We start from the raw sequence: 24,631 nt of genomic DNA, 5'->3' as shown, positions 1-24,631 counted from the left end.
TCACACATACACACTCGTATGTGTACACATAACACACAGATGCCCACACACTGACCAGCACACCCACAACCATCTCCTTGGGTGGCACTGGGAGAACAGAATGGGTGGAGAAAGAAGGATGAAAGGAGAGGAGAAAGGGAAGATTCCTCATGTGAAACCCTCAGATTGGATGTGCTATGTAGCTGCAAGAGCATAAACTTGTGTTTTTAAGTCACTAAATTTGGAGCAATTTGCTATAGTGGCAATAGGTAGCCAATAAAGGGGTAATAAGACCTCACAGAGTGTAAGTCCATCTGAGGGCACAGCTTCCAAGACCGGGATACTAGCTCTGCCTCCTGGCTTGTTCCCCAGGGGCTTTGTCAGGGGGAGGGTTCTGTGCATCCTCTTTTAATCTCAGAGGCTGCTTCTTCCAGGCCTGAGGATGGTGAGCTGTCCTTGCCTGGCCCAGGAGCCATCCTGGATTCCCCAGTTTCATGGGGTCCTGTTTCCTTCTGCAGGGGCTGGGATTGCTGCTTTGCCCCGTTGCCTTAATGGGCTGATCTAAATCTCTAAGTGGATACCCTTTGGTGGTGCTTGGCTATTCCCTGTGCTCGTGACAAGTTATATCTGTTTTGGGCACTGCAGAGGTGAACTGTTTCACCTTAGATGGACTCTTGCTTAGAAAAACAGCCAGAATACTAATTATCTCCAATATCTGAGAAGGGTAGTCTGCAAAACAACCCAGGAGGACGTTGCCTTCATTAACACATCATTTCCTCATGTTTCCTGTATTTCCACAACACAAAGAGGAATGTTGTCGGGGCAGACCTGATTTCTCACCATTATGTGACAATGTGATAAGCCTTGATTTGGAGTCTGGCATAATAGAAAGGAAACAAAGGGAGTGAAGATTTGGGAACCAAGAGGATCTAGGTTAGAATTGTGCATCCTCAAGACTTTCTAGTTTGGGGCTGAGTGTATTGAATGTGTCCAAGCCACTTTTCTCATCCATAAACTAGGAGTAATACTAAATCCCAAATGCTCTTTCCCCATCCCACCATGGCAATGATGGGGAGTGAGCCTCTCAGCTCTCCTTTCAAGGGAGAACCTGCCACAAGGGGTCTATTAGCAGCCAGCCCTAGCCTCTGCACCTCTGGGATCAGCCAAGATTTTCATGGCAATGCCTTGTTTCTTGCAGCTGCTCCCAGCTGATGACTGAGCCCAATGGGAACATGATAGCCAGAACAGTTTTGCCCAATGTAGATACCTCTATGGAGTGTCTTTACTCTGAGCCACCCCACTGCCCTGAGTGACACTTTCCCAGAGTGGCAGTGTGGTCTCTTTCCCTCTGATCTCTTTTCCTTCCCCATCTCCTTTCATGGTTGTCAGATCTGAAAGTCCTCCATACCTACTCACAGACATTTCTACCAATAAATCTCTTGCATACTTAATCCCTTGTAGTGTCTGCTTCTGACAAGACCTCAACAGTCACACCTACATGTGGAGAAGTGCAAATTTCCTTGGTGTGCAAACCAATAAATTTTCACAATGTTAAAAGAATGTTATTTATATTTTATTGATACATATTAGGTGTACATATTTTGGGGGCACATGTGATAATTTGATACATTCATATAATCAAAGGTGGTTGGGATATTCATCACCTTAGATATTTATCTTTATGCTAGGAACACTCTAATTATCCTCTAGCTATTTTGAAATGTACAATGGGTTAGTGTTAACTATTGTCATCCTACTGATCTATCGAACACCAGGTCTTATTTTTTCTACCTAAGTGTATATTCATACTCACTAATTTAAGCTCTCTTCGCTACCCTTCTCCTTCCTACCCTCCTAACCTCTGGAACCACCAATCTGTTCTCTGTCTTCATGAGGTCCATTTTTTTTAAGCTCCCATTTGAATGTTCCCACGTTGGCATCTCACAGATCAAGAGAAAACGTCACTAGTGTCAGAAAAGTCCCTTTTTGGTTTACCTTCCAGTATATGCCCTCACCCAAGGCTCACCTCATCCTGACTTTCATTATAACAGCATATTTTTGATATTGAAATCTGAGAAAAAGTATAATAAAAGAAAACTAGAGATAACTGTATCTCATTAAAATAGATGCAAAGATCCTTAATAGTTAGCAAACTGGATCCAGCAAGATAGCCACATATGTCCAAAGATGCACCTGGAACTTTAGTGTCTCTTGAAACAGCTCTTCCATTGTAAATAAAACTTGAAAATCTTATCATGAACTTCATCAGTAATTATTTCTTTCCATGTCCAACTTTACACTCATCTGGAAATTTGACCAATAGATATCCATGATTGTTGCAATAGCTTCTTGATATATAAACTTGGATAGGCTGAGCAATAGTCACTGGTTGCCTGATAACACACTAGTCTAGATACTGCTGTGAATAAATTTGGCAGATGTAGTTAAAGTTCATAATCAGTTGACTTTAAATTAGGTTATCCTGAGTGAGCCTGACTTAATCAGTTGAGGGGCCTTAAAAGAGGGCTCACACTTTTCCTGGGGAGGGAGACCTCTGCCAGTGGACAACATGCTTGCTGGGCTCCAACTGCTTGTGAGCCACCCTTCTTGATGGCCTCCCCTGCCCAGCAGACTTCAGACTTGATTGGTCAGTCCTCACTCCTAGCTGTGTAATCCAATTCCTTATAATAAATTCATTGTAGTCTCTTTCTCTCCACACACACATAGCCTGCTGGTTCTATTTCTCTGATTGAACCTTGATTCATACAATTACTCTGTTGCCAAGGCAATTATTATACCTGCAATCTTCCAAAAGTCTTTAGATACTTTAATTTTAGACAATGTTAAATCTTGAGTTGCTAGTTTAACAATGTGGGGTTATGGAGTGGCCAGCAATTCTGCATGTCCTGTGTTCCCAGCTCACCAAATTTGCCAACTGAGTGTACAATCATGGGAAAGTCACTTAAATTCTCTGGGTCTGTCTTTTCTCATGGGCAGACATTCCCTTGGGCTCCACTGAGTCTGGATGGAGCCTGCAAGTGGACAGAGGTACAAAGAGAGATGCAGTTTTCCAATTTCACTTGCTTAGTTCAAGGTTGCTCTTTTATTCAATGGCCTATTTCATTTATCATGTCATTTTAGATGTTTGGCTTTCAGCCCAAGTGAAGAAAAAAATGTACTCTTAAAAAGGTGAGTATTATAGGGACTGGTATGAGGGTGGTGACTGCATGTCAATGGATGGTGATGAATGGTACATTTAATACAATCGATTACAAAGTTATGGATCTTATTATTTCATACCTTGCATTCACTTTACTTCTCAGAGTCTCCAGAACATGAATAATGACCCTTTATGGGTTTAAGGGTCTAACCCTTACTTGGCAAATGAGATTGCATACAGAATATTAGGGATAATTTAAGAGATAAAATAGAGACATTTTTGACTAGAGTTGGTGACCCAGGAAGGTGACTAGCTTGTCACCTTTATCAACCATTCCACATTCTCAGACCAGCTTGACTACGTAGGTTTCCAGCAACTTTTTCCACCCAGGATTTGACTCAAACTGTTTCTTCAGGCAGTGCATCCTTTCCTTCCAACCCACTGACTGTGACTTTGGGTAAGCAACTTAAAATCTCCCAGCCTCAGATTCCTTCTCTGTAAGAGACAGGGCTAGGACAGATGATTCCTATGATCCTTCATTCCAATTGGGGAATTCTATGAGCATGAAATTTGAGTATGAAATTTCAGTATTGCCTTTCTTTGAAAAACAGAAAACAGAGTAATGAGAAAATGGCTTTGGCTCATTATTTGAAAAATGAGGGAGAGGAAAGATTGATGTGTTTGTTCAGAAGAAAAATAAGCTTAGATGTAGGGTCTATAAAGTATACCCTTTGTGAAACTGTAAATTTTTCAAGAGTAAGAAGTTACATACTTTCAAGGTTGCTGCTTGACCTGATGCTTCTAAGTTATTTTCAGCCCACTCCAGAATAATAAAAGCAATGAGACAGAGTGGCTAGCAATTCTGCATGTCCTGTGTTTTTGCTTGTGTTCTATTCTCCCCTCCTCCAAGCTCTTGCTGTGATGGTCATCTTGTTCTTTCTCTCTGCCATCTGGGTCAACCTGCTCTTCCCTGCATAGGACTCTACATCCCTACAGTTATACCCTTTGTCCTGTTGGCTCACATTCTTTTTGTTCAGGCCAAGAGAATGCTGTCTTTTTCCAGAATCCCCAGAAGGAATGGCATAGGGAGTGAGTAAAGTGCCAGCTGAGGCTGCAAAGACATATAAATAAATTTAGCTTCAACCAATATTTACCATGTGCCTACTGGTGCCAGTCCTTTGCTGGAGTTTTAAATACACTGTCTTATGACATCTCTGTGGTACAGTGGAGTGAATGGTCGAATGGTCACTCACCCTCTGCCAAAAACAAAAACAAACAAACAAAAAAACCCCCAAAAAACTGTCCATACTGTAATCCCTAGAACTTGTGAATGTTATCTTGTTTGGAAAAGGGTATTTGCAGATATAGTTAAGAATCTTAGGATGAGATCATCCTGGATTATCTGAGTGGGCCCTAAATCCAATCTCATTAGAGTGAGGCCAAGGGAGATTTGATAGTAGAGGAAGAGGCAATGTCACCAACATGGTAGAGATGGAAGTGATGCAGCCAAAAGCCCAGGAATGCCTGGAGCTGCCAGAAACTGGAATAGATGAGGAACAGATTCTCCCTTTGAGCTGCCATAACATAGTGCTGCCAACACCTTAGTTTCTGACTCTGGCTCTAGAACTATAAGGTAAGCGTTTATACAGGTATCAGAAAGGGGAGAACCCAGAAGTACCTTTGATGTCCTTGGGGTCAGTGTTCTCTTAATATTTATTTGAAATGGGATCTCTTTTTGTCAAGTCCCACTTCTTCCTTGCTAACGGAAACCTGTTTCTGAGGATCTCTGTCTTCCGTGCAGCAATGTGCCTCAGGGAAAGTTGACCCCCATCCAGCATCAGGGCACACATTCACTTCTCATGAATAAACACACTGTCTCACCCTGGTTGTGCGTTATCAGTTAAAGTCTGATGAATCTTTTAGAACACATTCCTTAATCCTAACAGAGAAGCAGGAGGTGACACTCTTTTCTTCCACAAGATATCAGTGGATCATCTGTGAAGCTTGTAAGGTTGCAAGCAATCTTCCTCTGGCCGGACAGTGAAATAAGCACTTAGGATGGCAAAATGGAAAAAGAAAAGAACAACAAACAAACAAAAATCCCAACCTTGGACCTTGTGAGTATCCTTAAGAAACTGAAACCTATGTTACCTCTGTACTTACCATTATGTGATTTGATTAAGTTTCTTTTTTTTCTGATGCCATCTTGACCAGCAGCCAGAATCTTTCTGGGGGTTGAAGGTTCCTCATTGGTCTCTTGTCTCCTGTTCTGTTGCTGCTGGCCTTCATGTCAGCCCCTGGAGGACTTCATGACCATTGTGGCTGCAATGAAAACCATGCAACTGAAACCATGGATTGAATACAACTCTTCTTTCAGAGATGCAACAAGATGGGAAATAACTTATTCTCTAGATTCAGAGAACTGTGTAAAAGTCATCTAACTATATTTTTGAAGAAATTTTAAAGAAAGTGTATTGCATTTCACTTTAAGGAAGGACCAGTCTCTGTATCTAATGATAGGAAATTTTAATTTGAGGCTGTTTATGTAGCAGATACAGAAACCATTTAATCTTCACAAAAGTCCAGCTAGGCATTAGCCATTTTATATATGAGAAAATTTAGGTTCAGAGAGTATCTTTTATAAGTTCACATGGCTAACAACTTGTGAGGTGTCAGATGCAAACCCAGGTTTTTCAGATTCCAAAGACTGTTCATTAGCTGAATTAAATAAGTCCTGTGTTCTTTTACATCAAATATTTTCAATTTATCAAATGTTTATATTGTCTTGAGTAGCACTTTAAGGAAAAACATTTCAAAAGAATGGAAAGATTTTGATCATATTCAATATTCTGCTGAAATAAATCCATGAAGACTAATTTAATATCTGGTTCAGGTTGTTCTCTTAAAATAGTGGCCAATAAATTTAGGAAAAAGGATATCTAACAAGGAGCAGGGTGACATCTGGGACATGGCAGATCTGGCTCTGGCTCAGCCACTTACTAGAGGGTTACTTTGAGAAATTCAGGCTTTGTGAATCTTAGTTTTCTCATCTGTATAATGGGGAACTACCATAGGACTTCTCAGCATTATTCTTAGCATTACATGTGACAATACATGAAAAACTCCCTTGTGAATGATAATAGGAGCTACCATGTTAGGAACTGTGAGTCCTTTATCAGTCTGGGGCCAGAGAGAGAACCCACAATAGTTATGTGAACAGAAAGAATTTAATATAAAGAATTGTGAACTAGGTAAAAGTTGACAAGGTAACCAAAAGGACAGAAAGGCCACTGAAGAACATCACAGAGGTAGGAACTGCAGGGCTCAGGGACAAAAGGGAAATGGCTAGAGGAACAGATGTTGAAATTTAGACATTAAAAGTGGGGTCAGGGAGCCATCTGAGGTCAGGGGCTGTCCAGTTGATGCTGGTGTGTCTGATGGGCCCTGAAAAAGCTAGTCTGTGAGTGCTGGGGAAAATGCAAACTGCATTCAGTGGCTCTTACAGGAAGAAAAGAGCCACTGCCATCATGGAGAAGACTTGCAGGTGATGCTGAGGAAAATAGGAAGTAGACAGGAAGTGCATGGAGAGGGAATAGGAAGGAGCAAGTCCCTTCTTCCTCCTTCTCTCAGCTCTGCTCTAGTGCCCCCTACTGGCCGAGTTTAACATAGAGCTGACAAAGATTATTTGCTTCCCAAACTTTGCTCCGGCTTCTGAATATTCAGTTGGTCCCATCTGTGCCCTTCCTTATAAAATCCCATTTTAGCAAAGAACTTTGCTTAGTTTAGCAAGAACACCCATCCTTCATGTCTGCTCTTCCTTAATATCTGATCAGTTTCCTCATCCTCCACCATCCCTCAAGGGTTGTCTAATCACCTTGTCTTGTCTTCAGCAGGAATCCTATTACGTTGGTTTAGGTTTAGCCAGAATCCTTATCTCTGATGTTTCCTCTCAGTAACATTTTATCTACTACCCCCCACCTCGCTGCTTGGCTATACATTCTTATGTACCCGTGCTGTATTCATAGTTGAGCCTAATCTCCCTTCCACATTGCCAGATCTCATTGCAGCGGTCTTAGGATGGGCTCAAATTGTCTTCCTTACTGTGCTTTAACCAGCGTCATTGAATCATTTTTCTTTAACAGAACCAGCTGCTTTGTGGTCCTAGCCTCAGTATCACAGAACAGAGTATAGAAGGGTGGGTGCAGAACAAAGACACAGTAATTTAATAATTGATAGATGGTTATCTTTCTAAGTCCTGTAAGATCCTTGAAAAGTAGCTTCTGTGATTTTCATTTTGTGTCATAGAAAACTAGCTGAGAGGTATTAAACCTTCCCAAATTTCAGCCATAGTGCTCCAGAACCAGGATCATAATCCAGTTCTGTTTTACTCTGAAAAATTCTCTGAGAGTTAACTTCTGACCCATTTGACTTCATACATGCAACTACAATATTCAATAAATTTTTATCACTCTCCTAGATGCCAGGCACTATTATATAGAATGAAGATGTGGTAGTGAATAAATCGTAATTCATCTCCTCCTGGAATGTATAGCCTCAATTAAGCATTACAAACACATGCACATAGGCACACTGTTTAGTTATTAGTCTCACAATTTTAATGAATTTAAGATAATTTTGAATGTATGTGTAACAAGCAAATGTTGCAATATTTTACAGTTGAGAGGAACTAGTAGGAGAATCTTAGAAGTAAATATTATATTAGTGGACTGTGAATTTTCAATAAACTTTTATTATTTACTCCATTCCTTTACTGTATGTTTCCTCTAATTTGCAAACACTGAACTCATTTATATTTATTCTTTCTTGTTGAGTTTTTTCTCTGTGATTTTGAAGTGCACATTCTTTTTCTGTTCTGTTTTACTTCTTTTTTACATTGGTTTCTAATTTAATTACTATATGGCAAAATATTGGGAAAAATCTTTCAATCATTGAAACATTTCTATGAGACTTGCTAGAGGAAGAATGTGTGTGTGTGTGTGTGTGTGTGTTGCTTTGTTCAGTTGTATTACTTCTGTTCTAATCTTTTACATTAAAATAAACATAATTGTAGATTTGTCAATTTTTTCTTTAATTTGTATCAGCTGCCTATAATTTGAGGCCATGTTTTGTGCATGTAGGTGTAAACAAGGTCCTGAGCATGATAATTTAATTTATTCTTTTGTTGGTTGATACTTTTATTCTTTTAGTATTTTCTACTTTGGTTCTTTTTGAATTTTTCGATCTGATACTAAATATTACTAAAATAACTTTCTTGGTTACAAGACTGGAAGGTTTTTTTTGTATTAAGTGTCAAATTAGATTTCTTGAATTTGTAACCCTTAAATAGTGCCACCATGTGCTGAGCACTGTTCTGAGTGTGATTATATACACACATTCATTTAATTTTCATAACCCCTTAATAAGGTGGCTATCTTTATGTTACAGGTCAGAAAAAGGAGCAAACTCCACACGAGACCACATAAATCGTAAGTAACAGAGCTGGGTTCAGTTTCCATGTGATCTGGCTTCAGAGTTAGACATTCAACCACTGATTTTCATTGCACATAAATTATAGCTTGGTTATGATTAGAATTTTGGGTTGACAGTTATTTCCCTTTGGCACTTAGAAGATACTATTCCATTTGCATCTGCAACTGTTTTCTTGCTGTTGAGAAATCTGCTCTTAAACAGATTTCTTTGTAGGTAATCTATTCTCTCTGGAAGGCTTCTAGGATTTTCTCATTTTTCTTTACATTTTAAAGCTTTTAGACATCCATGCCTATTGCCTAGAACTCAGAATATCCTCTTCTAATGTGAAAGCCCATGTCTTTTTTAAAGTTCTTCACTTCTGGAACATTCTTGGTTGTTATCTCCCTCATCAACATCCATTTATTTTCTTCTGGCATTTTTATTACATGGATGTTGGAGGTTCCCAATCTAGCCTCTGTATGTCTTGCCAGGTTATTTCATTTCATTTTTTGTTTATGTATCACTCTATATTACATTCTAGGCAGTTTCATCAGTGCTATCTTTCTATGCACTATCTCTTCTGCAGGATCCAGTAAAGGTTTTAATGTGATTTAAAAATTTTTTATTAAGATATAATTCATATGCTCTAAACTTTATTCACATAAAGTATACATTTCCGTATCTTTGAGTATATTCATAGAATTGCATAACTGTATTAGTTGGGTCTCACATTGCTAATACAGGTGTACCTGCCACTGGGTAATTTATAAAGGAAAGAGGTTTAATTGACTCACAGTTCAGCATGCCTAAGGAGGCCTCAGGAACCTTACAATCATGGTGGATGGGGAAGCAGGCATGCCTTACATGGCAGCAGGGAGATAAATGCAAAGGAGGAACTTCCAAACACTTATAAAACCATCAGATCTCATGAGAACTCACTAGCATGAGAACAGCATGAAGGCAACTGCCCTCATGATTAAATTACCTCCCACAGGGTCCCTCCCATGACATGTGGAAATTATGAGAATTTCAATTTCAAATGAGATTTGGGTAGGGGTACAGCCAACCCATATCAATAACTATCACTACAACTTAATTTTCGCACTTTTTCATCACCCTCAAAAAACCCAAAAAACCCTATACCCGTTAGCAGTTACTCCCTGCTTCTCCCATCTCCTCAGCCCTGGGCAACCACTCATCTACCTTCTATCTATGTAGCTTGCCTGTTCTGGGCATTTCACATAAATGGACTCAGAAAATATGTGGATTTTTGTTTCTGGCTTCTTTTGCTTAGCATAATGTTTCAAGATGCATTTCTATCATAGCATGAATTAGTGTTTTATTCTTTTAACGGTAGAATAATATTCTAATTGTACAGATATATATTGTTGATTCATTCATCAGTTCATAGACATTTGGGTTGCTTTCAGTTTTTGGTTATTATGCATAATGCTCCATTATGAACATTCTGTGAACATTCACGTGTAATGAATGTCTGCATGGATATGTTTTCATTTATCATGGATATATACCTAGGAGTGGAATTGCTGAATCATATGGAAATGCTGTGTTTAACTTTCTGAGGAACTGCCAAACTGTTCTCCAAAGTGGCTGCACTATTTTACATTCCCCCCAGCTATGTATAAAGGTTCCAATTTCTCCACATCTTTTCCAACACTTATTATTATCTTTTTTATTATAGCTGTCTTAGTAGATGTGATGTGGTATCTCATAGTTTTCATCACTAGTTTTCATCACATCATACTTTTCATCACATCACCACAGATGTGATGTGGTATCTCATAGTTTTCATTTGCATTTATGCAATATCTAATTATATTGAGCACCATTTCACATGGTTATTGGCCATTTGTATAAATTCTTTGGAGAAATGTCTATTCAAATCCTTTGTTCATTTCAAATACTTTTTTCTCCTTATATAGTTGTAAAAGTTATTTTTATATATTCTAGATAAAAGTCTCTCATCTGATAAATGACTTGCAAATGTTATCTCCCATTTTGTGAGTTGTCTTTTCACTTTCTTGATGGTATTATTTCAGCACAAAAGTTTTTAATTTTTTAAAAGTCCAGTTTGTTTATTTTTTTCTCTTGATGCTTTTCTTTTGTGTTGTGTCTAAGAAACCATTATCTAATCCAAGGTCATGAAGATTTATGTCAAGCTTTTCTTCTAAGAGTTTTATACTTTGATTTTCTATTTAGATCTCTGATAAACTTTGAATTAGTTTTTGGAGCCTGTGTGCACCACAAGGGAGGGATCCACCTTCATTATTTTGTATTTGAATATCAGTTGTCCTATTTGTTAAAAACACTGTTTTTTTCTCATTGTATTGTTCTGCCACCCTAGTTGAAAATCAATTGCTACAAATGTAAGAGTTTATTTCTTTACTATCAATTTTGTTTCATTAATCTATACCACACTATCTTGATTACTCTTCCTTTGTAGTAGTTCTAAAACTGAGAAGTGTGAACCCTCCGACTTTGTTAGATTTCAACATTGTTTTGGCTATTCTAGGCCTTGTCAATGCTAACAGATTTTAGAGCCATCTTGCCAATTTATGGAAAAAGGCCAGTTGAATTTTAAAAAGGATTAGATAGAATCTGTGGATGAAGTTGGGGATTATTGTCATTTAACAAATACTAAGTCTGCTGATCCATGAACATGGGTTTCTTCACATTTATTTAGATCTTCTTTAATTTTTATCCATAATAGTGTATGCTTTTCAGTGTATAAGCATTGTACTCCTTTTACTAAATTTGTTGCTTTATTCTTTTTGATGCTCTTGTAAATGGAATCATGTTCTAATTTCATTTTTGGTTTGTTCATCGCTACTGTATAGAATTGTAACTGATTTTGTATGTTTATCTTGTATCTATACCATTGCTGAACCTGTTTATTAACTCAAGTAGTTTTTTAGATCTCTTTATATTTCCTATACACAAGATAATGTCATCTGCAAATAGAAATAGTTTCACTTCTTTCTTTCTATGACTTTTATTTCTTTTTCCTGCCTAACAACCCTGGCTAGAACTGCCACCAAAATGTTGCATAGAATGCTGTATTCAGGAGACCCATCTCACATGCAGAGACACACATAGGCTCAGAATAAAGGGATGGAGGAAGATCTACCAAGCCAATGGAAAACAAAAAAAAGGCAGGGGTTGCAATCCTAGTCTCTGATAAAACAGACTTTAAACCAAGAAAGATCAAAAGAGACAAAGAAGGCCACTACATAATAGTAAGGGGATCAATTCAACAAGAATAGCTAACTATCCTAAATATATATGCGCCCAATACAGGAGCACCCAGATTCATAAAGCAAGTCCTCAGAGACTTCCAAAGAGACTTAGACTCCCACACAATAATAGTGGGAGACTTCAACACTCCACTGTCAACATTAGACAGATCAACGAGACAGAAAGTCAACAAGGATATCCAGGACTTGAACTCAACTCTGCACCAAGCAGACCTAATAGACATCTATAGAACTCTCCACCACAAATCAACAGAATATACATTCTTCTCAGCACCACATCGCACTTATTCCAAAATTGACCATATAGTTGGAAGTAAAGCACTCCTTAGCAAATATAAAAGAACAGGCTGGGCGCGGTGGCTCAAGCCTGTAATCCCAGCACTTTGGGAGGCCGAGACAGGCGGATCATGACATCAGGAGATCGAGACCATCCTGGCTAACATGGTGAAACCCCGTCTTTACTAAAAAATACAAAATACTAGCCGGGCGAGGTGGCGGGCGCCTGTAGTCCCAGCTACTCAGGAGGCTGAGGTAGGAGAATGGCGTAAACCCAGGAGGCAGAGCTTGCAGTGAGCTGAGATCCGGCCACAGCACCCCAGCCTGGGCGACAGAGTGAGACTCCGTCTCAAAAAAAAAAAAAAAAAAAAACAGAAATTATAACAAACTGTCTCTCAGACCACAGTGCAATCAAACTAGAACTCAGGATTAAGAAACTCAATCAAAACCGCTCAACTACATGGAAACTGAACAACCTGTTTCTGAATGACTACTGGGTACATAATGAAATGAAGGCAGAAATAAAGATATTCTTTGAAACCAATGAGAACAAAGATACAACATACCAGAATCTCTGGGACACATTTAAAGCAGTGTGTAGAGGGAAATTTATAGCACTAAATGCCCACAAGAGAAAGCAGGAAAGATCTAAAATTGACACCCTAACATTACAATGAAAAGAACTAGAGAAGCAAGAGTAAACACATTCAAAAGCTAGCAGAAGGCAAGAAATAACTAAGATCAGAGCAGAACTGAAGGAGATAGAGACACAAAAAACCCTTCAAAAAATCAATGAATCTAGGAGCTGGTTTTTTAAAAAGATCAACAAAATTGATAGACTCTTAGCAAGACTAATAAAGAAGAAAAGAGAGAAGAATCAAATAGATGCAATAAAAAATGAATAGAGGGGATATCACCACCGACTCCAAAGAAATACAAATTACCATCAGAGAATACTATAAACACCTCTATGCAAATAAACTAGAAAACCTAGAAGAAATGGATAAATTCCTGGACACATACACTCTCCCAAGACTAAACCAGGAAGAAGTTGATTCCCTGAATAGATCAATAACAGGCTCTGAAATTGAGGCAATAATTAATAGCCTACCAACCAAAAAAAGTCCAGGATCAGACGGATTCACAGCTGAATTCTAGCAGAGGTACAAGGAGGAGCTGGTACCATTCCTTCTGAAACTATTCCAATCGATAGAAAAAGAAGGAATCCTCCCTAACTCATTTTATGAGGCCAACATCATCCTGATACCAAAGCCTGGCAGAGACACAACAAAAAAAGAGAATTTTAGACCAATATCACTGATTAACATCGATGCAAATATCCTCAATAAAATACTGGCAAACCGAATCCAGCAGCACATCAAAAAGTTTATCCACCATGATCAAGTAGGCTTCATCCCTGGGATGTGAGGCTGGTTCAACATATGCAAATCAATAAGCGTAATCTAGCATATAAACAGAACCAAAGACAAAAACCACATGATTATCTCAATAGATGCAGAAAAGGCCTTTGACAAAATTCAACAGCCCTTCATGCTAAAAACTCTCAATAAATTCGGTATTGATGGAACGTATCTCAAAATAATAAGAGGTATTTATGACAAACCCACAGCCAATATCATACTGAATGGGCAAAAACTGGAAGCATTCCCCTTGAAAACTGGCACAAGACAGGGATGCCCTCTCTCACCACTCTTATTCAACATAGTGTTGGAAATTCTGGCCAGGGCAATCAGGCAAGAGAAAGAAATAAAGGGTATTCGATTAGGAAAAGAGGAAGTCAAATTGTCCCTGTTTGCAGATGACATGATTGTGTATTTAGAAAACCCTGTCATCTCAGCCCCAAATCTCTTTAAGCTGATAAGCAACTTCAGCAAAGTCTCAGGATACAAAATTAATATGCAAAAATCACAAGCATTCTTATACACCAATAACAGGCAAACAGAGAGGCAAATCATGAATGAACTCCCATCCACAATTGCTTCAAAGAGAATAAAATACCTAGGAATCCAACTTACAAGGGATGTGAAGGACCTCTTCAAGGAGAACTACAAACCACTGCTCAATGAAATAAAAGAGGACACAAACAAATGGAAGAACATTTCATGCTCATGGATAGGAAGAAGCAATGTTGTGAAAATGGCCATACTGCCCAAGGTAATTTATAGATTCACTGCCATCCCCATTAAGCTACCAATGACTTTCTTCACAGAATTGGAAAAAACTTTAAAGTTCATATGGAACCAAAAAAGAGCCTGCATTGCCAAGATAATCCTAAGCCAAAAGAACAAAGCTGGAGGCATCATGCTACCTGACTTCAAACTATACTACAAGGCTACATTAACCAAAACAGCATGGTACTGGTACCAAAACAGAGATATAGACCAATGGAACAGAACAGAGCCCTCAGAAATAATACCACACATCTACAACCATCTGATCTTTGACAAACCTGTCAAAAACAAGACATGGGGAAAGGATTCCCTATTTAATAAATGATGCCGGGGAAACTGGCTAGCCATAAGTAGAAGGCTGAAACTGAATCCCTTCCTTACACCTTATACAAAAATTAATTCAAGATGGATTAGAGACTTAAATGTTAGATGTAAAACCATAGAAACCCTAGAAGAAAACCTAGGCAATACCATTCAGGACATAGGCATGGGCAAGGACATCATGTCTAAAACACCAAAAGCAATGGCAACAAAAGCCAAAATTGACAAATGAGATCTAATTAAACTAAAGAGCTTCTGCACAGCAAAGCTTCTGTTCACCGTCAGAGTGAACAGGCAACCTACAGAATGGGAGGAAATTTTTGCAATCTACTCATCTGACAAAGGGCTAATATCCAGAACCTACGAAGAATTCAAACAAATTTACAAGAAAAAAACAACCCCATCAAAAAGTTGGCAAAGGATATGAACAGACACTTCTCAAGACACTTATGCAGCCAACAGACACATGAAAAAATGCTCATCATCACTAGCCATCAGAGAAATGAAAATCAAAACCACAATGAGATACCATCTCACACCAGTTAGAATGGTGATCATTAAAAAGTCAGGAAACAACAGGTGCTGGAGAGGATATGGAGAAATAGGAACACTTTTACACTGTTGGTGGGACTGTAAACTAGTTCAACCCTTGTGGAAGACAGTGTGGCAACTCCTCAAAGATCTAGAACTAGAAATACCATTTGACCCAGCCATCCCATTACTGGGTATATACCTGAAAGATTATAAATCATGTTGCTATAAAGACACATACACACATATGTTTATTGTGGCACTATTCACAATAGCAAAGACTTGGAACCAACCCAAATGTCCATCAATGACAGACTGGATTATGAAAATGTGGCACATATACACCATGGAATACTATGCAGCCATAAAAAAGGACGAATTCATGTCCTTTGTAGGGACACGGATGCAGCTGGAAACTATCATTCTCAGCAAACTATTGCAATATCAGAAAACCAAACACCGCATGTTCTCACTCATAGGTAGGAATTGAACAATGAGAACACTTGGACACAGGAAGGGGAACATCACACACTGGGGCCTGTCGTGGGGTAGGGGGAGGAGGAGGGATAGTATTGGGAGATATACCTAATGTAAATGATGAGTTAATGGGTGCAGCACACCAACATGGCACATGTATACATATGTAACAAACCTGCATGTTGTGCACATGCACCCTAGAACATGAAGTATAAAAAAATAAAAAATTACCACAGATGCTAAGTACAATTAAAAAATAAAAATAAAAAAAGAAGTGGCAAGGGCAGACACCAAAAGCTGCTCCAGGCAGGGAATGTGCTTCCTGTCTTCCTAGAGAACTTGGGGAACTCAACTTTTTTTTTCTTCTTTGTGTTTCTTAGGAACAGAGTGCATCTGTCACAATACTTAATCCAAGAGAGCAAGATATTTATCCATTTGTTCAAAGATGTATTCTAATTGCACAGAATGGACAGAATGGTAAATGAATGGTCAAACAAATAAATGAAACATTGAAATTGGGAAATATTCTTTAACAAAGGCCAGTAACCCCTGCCTCTGGTCACTCAGCCTCTCTTACTCTCAGGGTTTGGCTTTCTCTGAGCAGAGGAACATCCTTATGCATGTGCCGGCTCCATCTATGTGAGTGGTGTTTCTGTGATCCATAGTGGATCTTCTGTTTCTCCATCTTGGGCTCACGTGGACTAAAGACTACAAAATGCTGGGTGTCTGTACACCTTAGACAGTGAGGAGCCATGGAGAGTTTATATATGCAGAGGAGAAGAGACCGTCTTGGCAGTCTTAATGAAGGACAGAGATTCTCAGACTCACAGGTACAGCCTCCACTGGGAACTTGCTAAAGATGCATATTCCCGGGTCCCACCCCAGCCTACTGAATCAGAATCTCTGGGGTGAGGGCCAGAGATCTGTGTCTTAAAGAGACCTCTAGGTACCTCTCATGCATGCGTAAGTGTGAGTACCACTGGAAACATGAAGAGAGTACTGGGTAAGGCCAGTGAACTATTAGAGGTTGGGCTTTATTTAAGTCAGGGGAGATGAAAACAGAGGAAAGAAATGTAGGAAATACAGAAGACAGGTTTAGGGTACTATGGTTGTGGGTGGGAAAGAGGGAGAGAAGAAGGGAGGATGGTTCTGGTTTTGGCAATGCCATGCACAGTGGGGAATAAATAAAGGAGGAGGAACAGGCTCAGAGCAGGATGGGCTCTGCACCTGACTCACCTCCATAATTTGGAGTGAGAAGTCCTTGTTGCAAATCCTTGACAAGCCGCTTGCAAGCTGTATGACTTTGAAGAGAGTCACTTTAAGCTCTCTGAGCCTCAGTTACTTTGGCTCCAAGAAGAGACTATTAATAGAAACATCTTTGTGTTATCTTGGAAAAAAAAAAAGAAAAAAAAGCTACAAACAACAAATTGCTGCTTGTGACAGTGGTTTGTCAGGTCTGAGACACTATACACTTGCAACATCTTCAGAGTCAGAAGGAACTGATGTCCATTCCATCTTGCTTGTTATTTGGGAGACTCCGGGTAAACTGGCCAACCACTTCTCATCTTTGTTTTCTTGTATGTTAAATGAGGATCCTGGAATTTACCTCAGTGATTGTTGTAATAATTAAATAAGGTAGCATGTGTGAATCATGAAGCACAGAGCCTGGTACTAGTAAAGGATTAGATACTAATCCTTTATTTTATTTAGATATCAGTAAATACCAACCACTGTTGTTATTACTGAAAACAATATTGAAGACAATTAGCTTCATTTCACATTTACCATGTAAATTTCTAAAGCCTAAGTTCTCACCGAAGACCCAAGCTTAAGCGACAGTTGGCTGGCACATGACTGGCACAACACTGGTGGATTTCTTTTGAGTGTCACAGACTGGCACACGTGGGAAGGGCTTTAGAGCCCAACGGGAACCTTTGCTAATTATCTAAGTCTTCCCTTTTGAGATGAGAGTGCCTTTGGATCCTGTGAAATGGGAATTGCAGTGCAAATACACAGGTTCTATTTTGAGGGGATCCAAAAGATGACCCTAAAATTAATTATAATTATTTTTGCCAGAAACAGGTGCAAGAGGAATGTTGAATCAAGTGAAATCTTCAGATCTGTGCTGTTGTGGTGGAGTGTGCTTTTCTCCAGATCTCTGCCCTCTAGGACTCCTCCAGAAATCAGGCCACACCAGTGACATCCATCATGGAAAGACTCCATGTCTCTCCCCTTCACCAACACTGGTTATGTCACTAAAAACCTCCCAGAGAACCAAGCTGGAGCCTCTTGTGCTGAGCTTTTAATGATATTCACTCCTAATGGAGCCTCCAGCCCTGAAATTTTCATTTAAGCACATTGTGAAAACGCTCATTCTAATTGACATCATCAACATAGCACTTCATCTATTATTCACAGGCTCCAGCCTGTCTCCTGATTCAGAAGGGGCAGATGACAAGGGCTTCGTGTTGCCCAGTTGGTGAACATGGAGTTCTGTTGATTTTCTCTGCCATGTCTCTTCTCTTGTCTGTTTCCCTCCTGCTGTGGCCCTGATATAGGCTCTTCTTATCTGGACCCTCTCAGCAGCTTCCTCACTTGTTCGCTGCCTCCAGTTCCTATTCTCCTAATGAAAAGCACAAAGAGCTGCAGGCATTTGCTTCAAATCAAGCTCTAATTGGGCCACTTCTGTACTGCAATCCCCTGCAGGGATCTATATTCCCTTGGGAGTCAAATTTAAACTTCCTTGAGAGCATTCTGGGCCCCAGCAAACTACTTTTCCATCCCACCTCCCTCTCTGTTCAGCAGTCCTCTGCTTCCCTCATCACAGGCTCATCAACCCAACAACAGCCACTGCCATGGTCAACTCCCTGTCCCTCCCCAAGCTCTTCCCACCACCCAGATTCCCCCTTCTCTTTCCTCAGAGGGAGATTACAATCCTATCAGCCTTTAAGACCTGCCTCAAATGTAACCTCATTCATTAGGACCCTTTCTATCCCCCTCTGCATCATGGGATTTAAGTGCTATTCTCTTTGTTACATTGTCCTTTAGGATGCAAGAAAGAAGCAGACATGCCATAAAATAGTTATTTATATTCACGGAGTTTTGGCCACTTGCTGAAGTGCCATATTTGCTTCAACTTGATATTACTCATAGCTTTGGTGACGTCAAACCTGTTTGTCCTGCACAGATGGGTTTATATGGATAATATCAGCTTTTTGTTCATTATAACATTTGTCCCCATTTAGCCTTTTTAAGGAAGTAGCATTAATATTAGAAGTAGCAATAAAACAGGCCTGGAAATCTTTATTCTATGCAGTTTATGAACCACCATCTCAGCTGTTCTTAAGTTGAGGGGCAGGGTTCTGACGTAGTACAAGGCTCTGGCAGGAAAGTCTGCTCTTGCCTGGTAGACCTGGCCCAGAGTTTGCTCTGAGAACATAGACTGAATTTGCGAATATGAACTAATTGGCTCAGAGGTGCAGGGCCAGGGTCCAGGCTAGCATCAGAGAAGTTGAGGCCATCCTTTTTAGATGAATCACCCATGCCTGTGCTGCTGGACCAGAACAGTGAGGGCATCAAGGAAGCAGTGCAAACAGAAGAGGACTTGGCACCGGCTGGGGTCACCCCTTAACACCATGTTCAGGAATAGAAGCAGCATAACTAAAAAGGAGGTTCGGGCATGAAGTGGGTGTGTCTCTCCATTTTCTTCCTGCCTTGTATTTAGAAGCAGGACTGACTCCATTGGATTAAGGAAACCTCTGGATAAGAAGCAGCGCTGTGGCTCTCTGGAGGTCGGCCTTATCATCCCCTGGTTCCCTGAGCTGTTGAAGTGGTTGCTCCACTCACCCGCTTCACTTGATTTAACACGTGACATACTAATGCCATAAAGCAAGGACTGCTGTACTCCAATTCCTTTCTAAATCCAGCCCTAGACTCTTCCTGAATTCTAACTCCATCTTCAGGCGATGATGAGGGGTTAAAGGCTGAAAACTCAGGTATAAATTAAACAATAGGCAGTTTTCTTGTCTTAACTAATATAATATATTCTGAGAGGGGTAGGCCTGACTCTGCTTGAAATGCAAGTGACTAAGTAAAGGCCTGAAAATCTGCAATTTGATCAGTGTGGTCAGGGCTGGGGAGGGCTCTTCCTGCTCTTCAGAAGCCAACTCCAGCGTGGCACTTGTCAGGCAAGTCAGCCAACTGCAGACGCACCAGAAGGGCTGCAATCTGTCCGGGTGCTGGGGAGAAAACTTTGGCACTTAAGTCTGACGTTTGCCACTAGCAATGAGGTCTGTATTTGCATGAAAGGGATCCCTTTGCCAACCACCCAATACTTTTCAAAGTCATTTCTCCATTAGTCATCTGAGTGTTACGGCCACTCTCATCGGTGGCTTGGAGTTTCATATGTGCCTTGTGCAACCCTCATGGCCCTCTGGAAGCTGACTTTCTGGGTTGGGATCCATGCTTCACCAATCCTAGATAGGAGGCCTTTAATAGGGGACTTTAATCTCTCATTGCCACAGCTTCCTCATCTGTAAAATGGAGTTGTTTTGAGGATGAAATTAGAAATGCAGGTCAAGTGTTTACTCTCATGCCTAGTCCATTGTATGTTTTCAGTAACTGTCAGTTTTTATCAATAATGCCAGATTGGTTTAAGGTTCAACTGGGATCAGATTGGTTTAAGGTTCAACTGGGATCAGATTGGTTTAAGGTTCAACTGGGATGATGTATTTGAAAATATTTTGCGGCCGGGCGCGGTGGCTCAAGCCTGTAATCCCAGCACTTTGGGAGGCCGAGACAGGCGGATCACGAGGTCAGGAGATCGAGACCATCCTGGCTAACACAGTGAAACCCCGTCTCTACTAAAAATACAAAAACTAGCTGGGCGAGGTGGCGGGCGCCTGTAGTCCCAGCTACTCGGGAGGCTGAGGCAGGAGAATGGCGTAAACCCGGGAGGCGGAGCTTGCAGTGAGCTGAGATCTGGCCACTGCACTCCAGTCCGGGCGACAGAGCGAGACTCCACCTCAAAAAAAAAAAAAAAAAAAAAAAGAAAATATTTTGCAAACAGCTGCATATAATGAATGAGTTATGACTCTAAAGGTCTGGCATAGACATGACAGGTAATGTCCCCATATTATAGATGAAGAACCTATGCACACAGAGGTGAATGAACCTGCCTCATGCCACCTGATGTCTGAGGAAAGGGTGATCCTTATGCTGTTGCAGATTCTCTTAGCACGACCTGGTGTCTGAGGAAAAGGGTGATTCCTATGTTGCAGATTCTCTTTGCATGCGATGCTGGGGTCTGATGTGACGTGGGGCCTGCCCAAAGTCCTGAATCTCCCATATCAGAGCTTAGGTTTGGTACACCCTCCCCACATCTGTCAGGTCTTACTATTACTTTCTGGTGGTCTTCTCTGTGCATACCTATAAATATCTGTGTCAACTTACTGTGAGTTGGTATAGACTCTAGCCTTTCACCATTCTTATCAATAAATTAAATTTCACTCAAGAGTTGTGTTGTTGAAAACTCTTCTGTGGGCTGAAGAGTTATTGTGAATGATCCTCTAAAGCATCCCATAGGCTTTTTCATCTCTCTGGCTCCCCACCCCTTCACCGAGCTGCCTTTGAGATGGTTCTCACTCCATATGCATGACATTCCTGCTTCATGCAGACCCTTGACCTACATTTACAGCCTCCCACCCCACCTGGGTAGAGGTGGGAGGCAGGGTCATGGCTACTGACCTGAGCTCTCACTGCAGACACCTTGGGTTCAAATGCAATGTCTGCAACTTACTTGCTTTATCTTAGGCAAGATACTGATGTTCTCTGTAAACCTGTTTCCTATCTGAAAAAAATGATATAATAATGGAACCCAAATCATAGATTTATTTGGAATGTTTATAAAGGTAGAGCTATGTTTTCTGGTTTCTTCTGACTAATATTCCACCTCTGCTTCTTACTGGAAAACACTTGAAATCTTTTCATAATTTGTAGTGATCTTATAATAGGTGAAATTCCATTTCATCTGTAGGACCAATTATGAAAGCAGATATTATTCCCTATTTATAGATAAATGGAAGTAAAATCAGAGGGTTTGTAACTTGTTCTCAATCACATAAATGCTACTGGTACAACCATAACTAGACACAAAATCCATAATGAAACCATAACTAGGCTCCTAACTCCATGTCTAGTGCTCTTTCCACCAGAGGTGTAGAAACAGTTAAGCCAGGAAAAACCCAGTGGGCATATTTCTATAGCTGATATTGGCCAATTATGAAGACATACACACACAGACTCACACACACGTTGTCACCATTAGTTTCCATAGGGCATAAGAGAATCCAGTTTTGAGACTCTTAGTTTACCCAGGGTAATGTCTCTTATCTCCTGAGCTAATTTAAAAGATACGTGTTTTGTTGTTGGAGTCATGCACAAACTAGCTGCTCAAAAACTTTTATTTCCCATTCTCTTTTCTGTTGGAATGTTATCAACTGACTTTTTTTAAAAAAGCAATAATCTCATGAAAATGGCCCATATATGTTGGTTCTGTTTATAGGTAGGACTATTCCAAGCACTTTCCCTGAATGCAAGGAATACTTACACCAACCCTTTGGGTAGGTATGATTGTTATCCTGATTCTGTAGCTTTATCTGTTATCCTGGTTTCCATAGAAAATGAGGCACAAAACTTTTAAATAGCCTGTTCAAGGAGGCCACATGTCTAGTAAGTGATAGAACCATATTTCCACGAAGTCCGGTCTTTACTACTTACTAAGCAATGTATCCAGAAAATTACCATTTATTGAGTGTTCACTTGGTGCCTGGAATTGTGCTAGGTACATTCGTATATTAATTTACAACTTTACAGCAACCCAGAAGGCTAGTCTATCAGTTAGGATAAAACCAGGACACCATTCTGAGTATTTGAAAGAGTGAATTTAAGGCAGGAAATCAGTTACAGAGGTAATTAGAAAAGCCAATAAATCAACAGGGGATGGTGAGCCATCCAGATTTAATAGCACCAGAAATCCTCTACCTTCATGGCTCTGGAGAGAAAATGAGGAGGCACTGTTTCTGGATCCCTGGGGCTAGCATTCCTTGACAAGAGAGGAAACCACCATGGACCCATCTGGTAGAAGATGAAGCCATGGAAGATGTGAAGTTGCTATGGAAACACTGCCTGAGCTACGTAGAGAGAAAAGGAATATCCTGGATTCTCCCTTTCTTCAATCCTTTAGCCTCTCCCCAGTGCTTCTCTTTGGGTGAATACAATGGAAAAATCAGCCTGCTCAGGTCAGCTCCTTTGATACAGGCAGGACAGGGGAGAGGGAGGAACGGATTTAAGAGAAAACAGATCCAATGGGCCACAGACCATCTGTTTTTGACATTCTATTACTTCTGCCATGTATAACTCTCCTACGCACCTGCATGTGCTGTCTAACATGAGGCAAGATTACATCGTATAAATGAAGATACTCCTGCCAGCTGGCCAGTGAGGGGAATCACCAAGGATCATTGATTAATGATATCGAGCTCGACTTCAAGGTCTCTAGGTAATAAGTGGTCCATTCCTTAGAGGCTTTTCTTGGTCTGTGAACTAAATCATGAGGTAAAGCATCAATGAAACACTTCATTCTAATAGTAGAGGAGAACAGAAGAAAAAAAGAAAAAAGAACTCATTTGTTGATGTTGAAAATACACATAGCTCTACAGTTCCCATGTATGGGATGGTGATGAGGCCATAGCTGATATTTGTTCCTCCCCTTTTCTTCCACTCCATGTCACTTTTGCCCTCAACTGGCCTCTCATTCGGTTGACATTTTTTAACCTGGTGTGGTTAAATCTTTATTCTTGAAGTCCCCGGATCCTTAGTGGTCCTGATTTGTGGCAGGTTACTGTAATCTGTTATTGATATTACTGTTGGACACAGATATATTAAGAATGAATCCCTTACATTCCACTCATCATTCTCCCTGCCCTACTCTGTAGCAGCCAGCAATTTCCTCTTGAAATTTGAATTAATCATTCAAGCCATAATGGAAACCCTGTCTCTGCCTCTTGTTTTTTGATATGGAGAGCTAAAAATAGCCAGGTGGTTGTTTCAACTTCAGTTTAATTAGACCATTTCTGTGTCCCTATTGGAAGAACTTTTCTCTTGGGAACTAAAACTGCTAACTCAGTAACACCCATGGTTTCAAGATAGGAAGCAAACATGTTGCCAGTGGATCATCAGGTGACGTAGCGATGGGGACACTCCTACTCACATGGCTAATTTTCTGGACCTGTGTATTTGGCTTTGGAAGAAAGGATGTCATATTTTCGTCACTAGTTCAAAAATATATTACATAGTGTAGTACAGGGTCCCAATTTGGAAAAGTTTTCTGCTAGTTAATGCCATCTCTCCGGCCTCAGTAGGACATCCCATCAGTAGTCACAGCTAGCAGGCTGCTACTTCTACATGTGGCTGGTGTAGGAGGCAGAGCAGTAAATACAATGAATTCATTACCGTATGTACCTTAAATTGTGAGCCCATTTTTGTATTCCTGTGATAAAGTGAGCTCTTAGTCAAAGCATGTTTTACCAAGGGAATGAACAAGTAATTCTGCAAGTCCACAGATGGGAGTACCAGCAGATGCGTGATGTGCAGGAACGGCAAATCCTTAGCCAGAATATACGCATTCTCCAGTGACTGTCAATCACTACATTCTCCATCGTGAACTGGATCCAGTGTCACCAACCTGCTTCTAGGAGAGCAGCCACACTAGCCACTTGGCTGTAGCTTGTGTTGCTGGCACATAGGACTCATAATAGTGCGGTGCCCAGAGCAGCCTTGCTGAGCCCATGTCTCTTGTTCTGAAAGGGTGCATGACCTCTGTCTCTGCCACCACGGCCACTCTGAGCAAGTACCAGGGTAGGGAAAGATGCTGATTGGCATCCCAGGATGGT

Source organism: Trachypithecus francoisi, unplaced genomic scaffold (genome assembly GCF_009764315.1).
Source record: "Trachypithecus francoisi isolate TF-2019V2 unplaced genomic scaffold, Tfra_2.0 Lachesis_group7, whole genome shotgun sequence".
Taxonomy (NCBI): domain Eukaryota; kingdom Metazoa; phylum Chordata; class Mammalia; order Primates; family Cercopithecidae; genus Trachypithecus; species Trachypithecus francoisi.
The sequence above is the reverse complement of the archived record's forward strand: the minus strand, read 5'-3'. Positions refer to the sequence as shown.